The following is an 11,069-nucleotide window of genomic DNA, read 5'->3' on the forward strand; positions in this document are numbered from 1 at the left end:
CAGTAACTGACATGCCTCTCTGCGCACAGTAGAAGGATGAGGGCTCCGGAGGTGCTCAGACACAGAGGGTGAGATGCTGGTCAGAAGCAAGCACTTAGGAAATGTACCTATACTCCATCCTGGGGGAACCGCGGGAGTAGCCTGATAAGGCATTGTATATCAGCAATATTCCTGTTAACCCATACAACATTACTTTGTGAAGCACTGAGCAAGGATCTGGTTTAAGTTGTTTTATACATTGTGTATTGTATTGTCCGGGACTATCTGGGTCTTTGAATAAGGGAGCCTGGTCAGGCAGAGATATAATCCCTAAATTTAACAAATTCTAAGATACATCGGTATTAGGGGAATGACCCACGGATACAAGTCAAAACAAAAGTACACCACTTAGCGTATGGGTATGCTTACTATATATATATGGACAAGAAATAGTCCTGAAAATTGGATATTTACTACAGGGTTCATTTAAAAGGAACTCTTTGGAATATTTGTTTTCTTTTTCAATTTTTTTAATCTATTCCCAACCGGAATTTACTTTATTTTTGCTACGCTACAACTTTAGTAAACGATTCTGGGCTGATGGATATTTGAGTGAGGCCTAACACGCAGATTTCCACATCATCCGCCCCCCCCCCCCCCCCCCAGAATATCGGGTCAAACTGAAGACGTGGATCTACTCAGCTATACAGCTTCTATGCTCATAGGAGAGAATATCAGCTACCCTCACCAATACTCCTTTGGTCTAACCGTAATCTAACAGACTGTGCGCAGGAGATCATGAAAAAAGATCTAACCACAGTAATAGCCCTTCTTGTAGGGCTGGGACAGTTGATGGAAGCCAGGTACAGCCAGCTTACTGCCAGTGTTTGCTCACTAAGCACAGAGGAAGATGGCTTTAACACCCCTATCGCACGAGAGGAGATGCCTGTGGAGCGGTAACAGGAAGTGCAAAATTCAGATGCTCAAGCACATTTTGGGAGACGCACTAACACAGCACAGAGCATTACTATAAATACCTCCAGTTCTCTTATGACCCATGCTTCAGAGGAAGCGGCCGGTCCGATTAAACAGTAGAAGTGCTTCTACTGAGAACAGATAGAGGTTAACTCAAGTCTCTCTTCTATGCTTACAACACCTGAGACTCATGGGAGACTGCAGCTTTCTGCATCACTTCTAGCTCAATCTACTATGCTGGATAAATCCTCAGGAGTCCCCTCTAGAATTTTAGTTACCCAATTAAGTTGCTCCCCTGTGGAAGAAAACTACCAATACCTTGCAAGGGACATACAAAGTATTATGGACATGGGGAAAGTATCGCCACTGCATTGCAACCTTGATGAGTAAGGTGTGGGCTAACATGCGACATCGCAAAAATACTGGGGGCAAGGGTTCAACAGCTCCATGGGGAATGTTTTTGAGGATAATCCTCAACTGTTGCCTCTAACATTAGAGCTGCTTTTTTATGTTCTCTTTGGGTATACTTTAATAATTTTATGAGACACCTATATGTTCAATGGAATGTATTAGTTCCCAGTAGCATATTGCTTCCTCTGTCTATTATTATTGTCTGTAGCTCATAAAAATCTTTTCATCTGGCACAGGGTAGGTTGTGTTACTTCTTATTGGTTTAGTATGTTCTCTGCTGGGTTGTTTGCTATGTAGATGTAGGAGACTGTTTCCTTATTTATCTTTCTTTTCACTGAACAATTTGAGATAACGATACCACTACTATACTTATACCCTAATGTGCTGTTGCATATATAGATATGCAGATATAAGGCTGCTACTGCTTTCATATAGATACCTACTAGGTAGATAGTTCCTCTAAATGTCACTAGTCTATGCAGTCACATTTTACAGCTTTACTCCTACCTAACTGCTGTTTGATGAGAGAGGAGCCTTTAACATGCCTGCTACATGCTACTATTCTCCAGTTCCCCCTGATCTAGTGTAGCACCAGAATTTTCTTGGGTTCATATACATACAGCCTACTATGTTTAATAGTCTGCTAAAACTATCTACATAGATATCTTTCTGAAAACAGAAATATTAACATGGAGATTGGTGGCATCACTAAAATGAGCTGAGTTCAGCTCTTCTTAGATAATATTCGTATTTACACTGTGTGCAGAATGAGTATTTTGACCACATCATCCTCTTTATGCATGTTGTCTTACTCCAAGCTGTATAGGCTCGAAAGCCTACTACCAATTAAGCATATTAGGTGATGTGCATCTCTGTAATGAGAAGGGGTGTGGTCTAATGACATCAACACCCTATATCAGGTGTGCATAATTATTAGGCAACTTCCTTTCCTTTGGCAAAATGGGTCAAAAGAAGGACTTGACAGGCTCAGAAAAGTCAAAAATAGTGAGATATCTTGCAGAGGGATGCAGCACTCTTAAAATTGCAAAGCTTCTGAAGCGTGATCATCGAACAATCAAGCGTTTCATTCAAAATAGTCAACAGGGTTGCAAGAAGCGTGTGGAAAAACCAAAGCGCAAAATAACTGCCCATGAACTGAGAAAAGTCAAGCGTGCAGCTGCCAAGATGCCACTTGCCACCAGTTTGGCCATATTTCAGAGCTGCAACATCACTGGAGTGCCCAAAAGCACAAGGTGTGCAATACTCAGAGACATGGCAATGGTAAGAAAGGCTGAAAGACGACCACCACTGAACAAGACACACAAGCTGAAATGTCAAGACTGGGCCAAGAAATATCTCAAGACTGATTTTTCTAAGGTTTTATGGACTGATGAAATGAGAGTGAGTCTTGATGGGCCAGATGGATGGGCCCGTGGCTGGATTGGTAAAGGGCAGAGAGCTCCAGTCCGACTCAGACGCCAGCAAGGTGGAGGTGGAGTACTGGTTTGGGCTGGTATCATCAAAGATGAGCTTGTGGGGACTTTTCGGGTTGAGGATGGAGTCAAGCTCAACTCCCAGTCCTACTGCCAGTTTCTGGAAGACACCTTCTTCAAGCAGTGGTACAGGAAGAAGTCTGCATCCTTCAAGAAAAACATGATTTTCATGCAGGACAATGCTCCATCACACGCGTCCAAGTACTCCACAGCGTGGCTGGCAAGAAAGGGTATAAAAGAAGAAAATCTAATGACATGGCCTCCTTGTTCATCTGATCTGAACCCCATTGAGAACCTGTAGTCCATCATCAAATGTGAGATTTACAAGGAGGGAAAACAGTACACCTCTCTGAACAGTGTCTGGGAGGCTGTGGTTGCTGCTGCACGCAATGTTGATGGTGAACAGATCAAAACACTGACAGAATCCATGGATGGCAGGCTTTTGAGTGTCCTTGCAAAGAAAGGTGGCTATATTGGTCACTGATTTGTTTTTGTTTTGTTTTTCAATGTCAGAAATGTATATTTGTGAATGTTGAGATGTTATATTGGTTTCACTGGTAAAAATAAATAATTGAAATGGGTATATATTTGTTTTTTGTTAAGTTGCCTAATAATTATGCACAGTAATAGTCACCTGCACACACAGATATCCCCCTAAAATAGCTATAACTAAAAACAAACTAAAAACTACTTCCAAAACTATTCAGCTTTGATATTAATGAGTTTTTGGGTTCATTGAGAACATGGTTGTTGTTCAATAATAAAATGAATCCTCAAAAATACAACTTGCCTAATAATTCTGCACTCCCTGTATATGCATGACATTCAAATAACTCCTTCCTATTTATACTCATATATAAACTTAGCTTAATCCTATAATATACTAAGACAGAGAAACCTGTGTTTATATGTAGCATCTTATGACGTCCACAGCCATATCTACTCTTATACTGATTGAACTCAGGTAGAAAACAACTTAATTAATGTATAATTTGTCTCTTACTTAATATCATTTTAATAGTCTAGGCTGTGTAGCTGGGGTGATTCCGCTTTATAACAGGACCCTCCATATATGCTAGGCTATTGGGGTCCTCATATTCCTAAGAATTCTAAATTTATTTACCCTATATTAGTTTACTGTATTCATCTAGTTTATTTATAGATACAAAGGGATCTAGTTGTGGCCCTTGGTTTGGCGAAAGAGCAAGGTTACTACTAGATAACTAACTACATAGTGGAAATGCTGCTGTTGTTGATATTTTTAGTTCTGTTAAGCAAATGAATAAGATTTGAGTATCCATTTTTGTGCTGTCTCAAGGCTACCTTGAGCTGTACAACCCTAACCATGCCCCTCTCCCCTCCTCCCCTCTATATAGTAAATATTCTATTATTATGTCACACAATTTTACGTTAATTGTTTATTATTATATATTTCTCAAGTGTGACTCTATTTTGCATATGATACAGTAATTTCTCCTGTCCCCCCCATATAGAAAATACTTTAACATTATGTCACATAATTCTTTATGGTACTGGTTTATTATTATAGGTTCTTCAAACCTGACTCCATTTCACTAATATATAACAAATCCTAAGCGGTGCTCATCCGCTGTTCACTTTCAGCTACTATGAAGCCCAAAAGTGGCTACCAATCTGACCATCATGTGTTTTTTCAGTTCTTTGACCAAATGGCCAATAAGCGGTCATCCAATTAGTCAGCCATTTAAGATATCCTGTTTATAAAATAGAGGTTTGAGAAGCCTATTTACTGTCATTCATTGTTGTTTTCTTTTCTTTACAAATGTTAATGTTTATTGAACAATAGTATACATGTCCTTACTGTTATAGGGCTATCATTGTATGTTGTTTTTATCGCAAAACCTCAATAAAATAACTATTAAATAAAAAAAGAAGCATAATAAATATATAGAAAAGTATTCCGTTTAATTGTATTTATTATATTAGATGCTAGCACTTTATATCTTTTGAATACTTTTTAAAGACATCTATTTGGGTAAGAAAAATTAAATGTTTTTAAGGCTCTTTTTGAAACAGGAAACTGTGCATCCACACCCTTAAGAAAATGTTATCTATACACAATAGAAGGGTTACGTCTTTGGATAGTCTAAACGGCTCATTGACATAACTGGTCAGTAAAACAAAACACACTTCCTTACTGGAATATAACAAAACTGATGACTAATAAAGTCTGCAAGAAATTCTTTAGCAAAAAATGTAAAGTGTATTTTTGATTTTGAAAGATTGGATGTTGAAGTGCCCAGCATTGTACAATGCAGAAGACTTATGCAGGGCTAAAAGAGGTGTATGTTTAAAAGCTCTTTAGGATTTATTCCAATCCATTAGAAGACTGATGCAAGTGGTTTGTATGTGTGTTTTTGTAAGTTTTCAAACTCAATTATAAATCTCATTCCCCTGTGTCTGGTTTATAGAGGAAGATATGAGCTATTTCCTTCTTTAATAACTTGTAGTGTAGGTGATCCCATATTTCAGATCAGTGAATAACTTTCTCTAGCTAATAAAAGATAGTAGATAGTAGAGATGTGCACGGTCGAAAAATCCAGTTCAGCCAAATCTTTCGTACCAAATACTCTGAAAATGTAGTTTTCCGAATATTCGGCTGCTAATAGGAGGCTTGACATGGGCTTGGCACTTTTAGTGCAACACTAAGCCTCCTATAAGCCAGCCCAGGGCTTTCTGTAGCAAGGGAGTAAGTTCTCCAGCACCCTAGAGATAAGTAATTTTTTTTCAATATAATTTTTATTTTATCTATAGATTGGCATTACAACATTGGTAACAAAAGTATACAAATTTCACAAAGCATAGATGTTATGCAAATAGATATTGGTAAAAAAGAAACTTGGATAGTTTGGTTTGTGAAAATGTGACAAAAGAGAGAAATGTCAATCCGGACATGTCTAGACCAAGCCAATCCACAGCAGTCAATCTGCTTTGTTGTGCATTTTAGATAGATTAAGTCCCATAAAGGTTGCATACAGAGTCAAGTTGAGGTTCACAATGTAAGTTATTTGCCAAGGCTATATCATAAACTAACAAACATAAACAGGGAGGTTTTGCGCTGCCAGATATAAAATGGTATAATACTATAACTCTAGCGTGTTTTGTAGTTGATTGGATTACTAGGAAAAACTACTTTTAAATCTCCAAATCGAAGAGAACATGGCCTCACCATTTATACTAAATGCTCTTATCCATTGTCCTATTGCCCAATTACCAATAACAATATGAAATCTTTATGTATTTCGTAACATTATTAAGGCCTGGCAAAAGCTATGCCTCTATCTTGATATAAATCCCTACTTTTCCTCTTTTCTACCTATACGAGGTAATCCCCTCTTCCCGCCAGGGTTAGATTCAGGGATAATTAGATCATGGGAACAAAAAGTATTGGTTTATGTAAATCAATGTTTAGAGAGAACCCTCATAATAAGAACTTTTGAATCATTAGCACAGGAATACAATATCCCAAATAAAAAATGTTATGCTTATCTACAGTTGAGGCACTATATCTCTGGATTTGTGGGTCCGATGGTAGAGGTGAGTTAATTCGGGAAATTCAGTGACTACATTAATACATATAAGTAGAATACACTCTATATCACTACTATACAAAATACTACTAGCGAAACAAGGGCAATTATCTTTAAGTATATTGCTATCCAAATTGAGGCCAATTTTTCAAGATATAACAATAGAGGATATACAAAGAAGTATGAAGTGGGTCAAAGAGGCTCCAATGTTTGTTGGAAAGAATCACATATTAAATTAATTAATGATGCCTACATAACTCCCAAAAATCTAAATGGCTGGATGATAGAACAAGTAATTGCCCCAAATGTAATGGGGCCTTATCGGATATACTCCACTGTATGTGGTTCTGTCCAAAAATAAGACTATTTTGGTACAAGGTAACCTACTGGCTTAATACTATACTTGACACCAGTGTTTCCTTCCAGCAATTTGATATATTTTTCTATTTTCATGGCCAACATCAAAAACATTTAAGTTACTCTACATCTATAATGATTGGGCATATATTAATATTGCACAACTGGAACTTTTTTTTTCTCTCTCTCTTCTTCTTTCTCCCGCCTTTGTTATTTTTATATATTTTTAAGGTATAGGAAAAACTAAATTTATGCTTACCTGGTAAATTACTTTCTTTTACAATATGACGAGTCCACGGATTTCATCCTTACTTGTGGGATATTAACCACCTGCTAACAGGAAGTGGCAAAGAGCACCACAGCAGAGCTTTATATATAGTACCTCCCCGTCCCCTCCACCCTCAGTCATTCGGCCGAAGGTATAGGAAGAGAAAAAGGAAAGGCTAAAAGGTGCAGAGGTGACTTAAGTTTACAAAAAATATAAAGAAAAACTGTCTTAAAAAGAACAGGGTGGGCCATAGACTCATCATATCATAAAAGAAAGTAATTTATCAGGTAAGCATAAATTTAGTTTTCTTTTACAAAGATATGACGAGTCCACGGATTTCATCCTTACTTGTGGGAAATCAATACCAAAGCAATAGGACACGGATGAAAGGGAGGGACAAGAAGAGAACCTAAACGGGAGGCACCACTGCTTGAAGAACCTTTCTCCCAAAGATAGCCTCAGAAGAAGCAAAAGTATAACATTTTTAAAATTTGGAAAAAGTGTGAAGGGACGACCAAGTCGCAGCCTTACAAATCTGTTCAACAGATGCATCATTATTAAAAGCCCATGTGGAAGACACAGCCCTAGTAGAATGAGCCGTAATTCTTTCAGGAGGCTGCTGTCCAGCAGTCTCATATGCCAGGCGGATGATACTTCTCAGCCAAAAAGAAAGAGAGGTAGCCGTAGCTTTCTGACCCCTACGCTTTCCGGAATAAACAATGAATAATGAAGATGATAGACGGAAATCCTTAGTTGCCTGTAAGTAAAACTTTAAGGCACGGACCACGTCCAAGTTTATGTAACATACGCTCCTTCTTAGAAGAAGGATTAGGACACAAGGAAGGAACAACAATTTCCTGATTAATATTCTTATTCGAAACAACCTTAGGAAGATAACCAGGTTTGGTACGTAAAACCACCTTATCAGAATGAAAAATGAGATAAGTCGAATCACACTGTAACGCTGAAAGCTCAGAAACTCTTCGAGCAGAAGAAATAGCAACCAAAAACAAAACTTTTGAAGATAACAGTTTAATATCTATGGAATGCATAGGTTCAAATGGAACCCCTTGAAGAACTCGAAGAACTAAATTCAAACTCAAGGGAGGAGTAATAGGTCTAAATACAGGCTTAATCCTAGATAAAGCCTGACAAAAAGACTGAACATCTGGTACATTTGCCAAACGTTTGTGAAACAGAATTGACAAAGCTGAAATTTGTCCCTTTAAGGAACCCGCTGATAACCCTTTCTCCGATCCTTCTTGGAGAAAAGACAGAATCCTAGGAATCCTAACTTTACTCCATGAGTAACCCTTGGATTCACACCAAAACTTATGATAGATTTTTCTAGTGACAGGCTTTCTAGCCTGTATCAAAGTATTGATAACTGAATCAGAGAATCCTCGCTTAGATAAAATCAAGCGTTCAATCTCCACGCAGTCAGCTGTAGAGAAATTAGATTTGGTTGTTGGAAAGGACCTTGAACAAGAAGTCCTGTCTCAATGGAAGTTTCCACGGTGGCAGAGAGGACATGTCCACTAGATCCGCATACCAAGTCCTGCGTGGCCACGCAGGCGCTATCAGGATCACTGAAGCTCTCTCCTGTTTAATTTGAGCAATCACGCGTGGGAGGAGAGGAAACGGCAGAAACAAATAAGCTAGGCTGAACAACCAAGGCACTGCCAAAGCATTAATCAGTTCGGCCTGAGGATCCCTTGACCGGGATCCGTATCTTGGAAGCTTGGCATTCTGTCAAGATGCCATCAAATCCAATTCCAGTCTGCCCCATCTGAGAATCAATGAGGCAAATACCTCCAGGTGAAGTTCCCACTCCCTCGGATGAAAAGTCTATCGACTTAGAAAATCTGCTTCCCAGTTCTCTACTCCTGGGATGTAGATCGCTGACAGATGACTAGAGTGGGCCTCCGCCCAACTGATTATCTTGGATACCTCTATCATCGCTAAGGAACTCCTTGTTCCCCCTTGATGATTGACATATGCCACAGTCGTGATGTTGTCCGACTGGAATCTGATGAATTTGGCCGAAGCCAACTGAGGCCATGCCTGAAGCGCATTGAATATTGCTCTCAATTCCAGAATATTGATTGGAAGAAGAGACTCCATTTGAGTCCAAACACCCTGAGCCTTCAGGGAGTTCCAAACTGCACCCCAGCCCAGAAGGCTGGCATCTGTTGTCACTATTACCCACGAGGGTCTTCGGAAACAAGTCCCTTGGGACAGATGATCCGGCGACAACCACCAAAGAAGAGAGTTTCTGGTCTCTTGATCCAGATTTATCTGAGGAGATAAATCCGCATAATCCCCATTCCACTGTCCGAGCATGCACAGTTGCAGTGGTCTGAGATGAAAGCGAGCAAACGGAACGATGTCCATTGCCACTACCATTAATCCAATTACTTCCATACACTGAGCCACTGATGGCCGAGGAATGGACTGAAGTGCTCGGCAAGTATTTAGAATCTTTGATTTTCTGACCTCCATCAGAAATATTTTCATGGCTACCGAGTCTATCAGAGTTCCCAAGAAAGGAACCCTTGTCTGTGGGACAAGTGAACTCTTCTCTATGTTCACCTTCCAGCCGTGAGTTCTCATAAAAGACAACACTGTGTCTGTGTGAGATTTTGTCAGATGATATGTTGACGTCTGAAACAGAATGTCGTCCAGATAAGGCGCCACTGCTATTCCTCGCGGCCTGAGAACCGCCAAAAGAGACCCTAGAACCTTTGTGAAGATTCTGGGTGCTGTGGCCAATCCGAAGGGAAGAGCCACAAATTGATAATGTTTGTCCAGAAAGGCAAACCTTAGAAACTGATGATGATCCTTGTGGATAGGAATATGAAGGTAAGCATCCTTCAAGTCCACGGTAGTCATATATTGACCCTCCTGGATCATTGGTAAAATTGTTCGTATTGTCTCCATATTGAATGATGGAACTCTTAGAAATTTGTTTAGACACTTGAGATCTAAAATGGGTCTGAACGTTCCCTCCTTTATGAGAACCACAAATAGGTTTGAGTAAAACCCCTGTCCCTGTTTTGGAACTGGACAAATTACTCCCATAATAGAAAGGTCTTTTACACAGCGTAAGAACACCTCTCTTTTTATCTGGTTTGCAGATAACTTTGAAAGATGAAATCTCCCTCTTGGGAGAAAGTCCTTGAATTCCAATAGATAACCGTGGGTCACTATTTCTAGTGCCCAGGGATCCTGAACAACATCTCTTGCCCAAGCCTGAGCAAAGAAAGAGAGTCTGCCCCCTATTAGATCCAGTCCCGGATCGTGGGCCGCCCCTTTATGCTGTCCTAGGAGCGGGCTTTTTGGATTGTTTACCCTTATTCCAGTTCTGATTAGGTCTCCAGACCGACTTAGATTCGGTAAAATTCCCTTCCTGCTTTGAGGAAGAAGAAGAAGTGGGAAGTCCTCTTTTAAAGTTCTGAAAGGAACGAAAATAATTCTGTTTACCCCTCATTTTAACCGACTTATACTGAGGTAGGGTATGGCCTTTACCTTCTGTAATATCAGAAATTATTTCCTTCAATTCTGGCCCGAAAAGGGTCTTACCTTTAAAGGGAATAGCTAAAAGCTTATGTTTTGATGACACAGCAGACCAAGATTTGAGCCACAATGCTCTACGTGCTAAAATAGCAAATCCTGCATTTTTTGCCGCTAATTTAGCAATTTGAAAAGCGGCATCAGTAATAAAAGAATTTGCTAGCTTGAGAGCCTTAATTCTATCTAAAATGTCATCTAATGGAGTCTCAACTTTAAGAGACTCTTCTAGAGCCTCAACCCAAAAAGCTGCTGCAGTAGTTACTGGAACAATGCAAGCCGAAGGTCGTAAAAGAAACCCCTGATCAACAAATAATTTCTTTAGTAGACCCTCTAATTTCTTATCCATAGGGTCTTTGAAAGCACAACTATCCTCAATGGGTATAGTAGTACGCTTAGTTAGGGTAGGTATAGCTCCCTCTACCTTAGGGACCGTTTGCCATGAGT

Source organism: Bombina bombina, chromosome 4, assembly GCF_027579735.1.
Source record: "Bombina bombina isolate aBomBom1 chromosome 4, aBomBom1.pri, whole genome shotgun sequence".
NCBI lineage: Eukaryota > Metazoa > Chordata > Amphibia > Anura > Bombinatoridae > Bombina > Bombina bombina.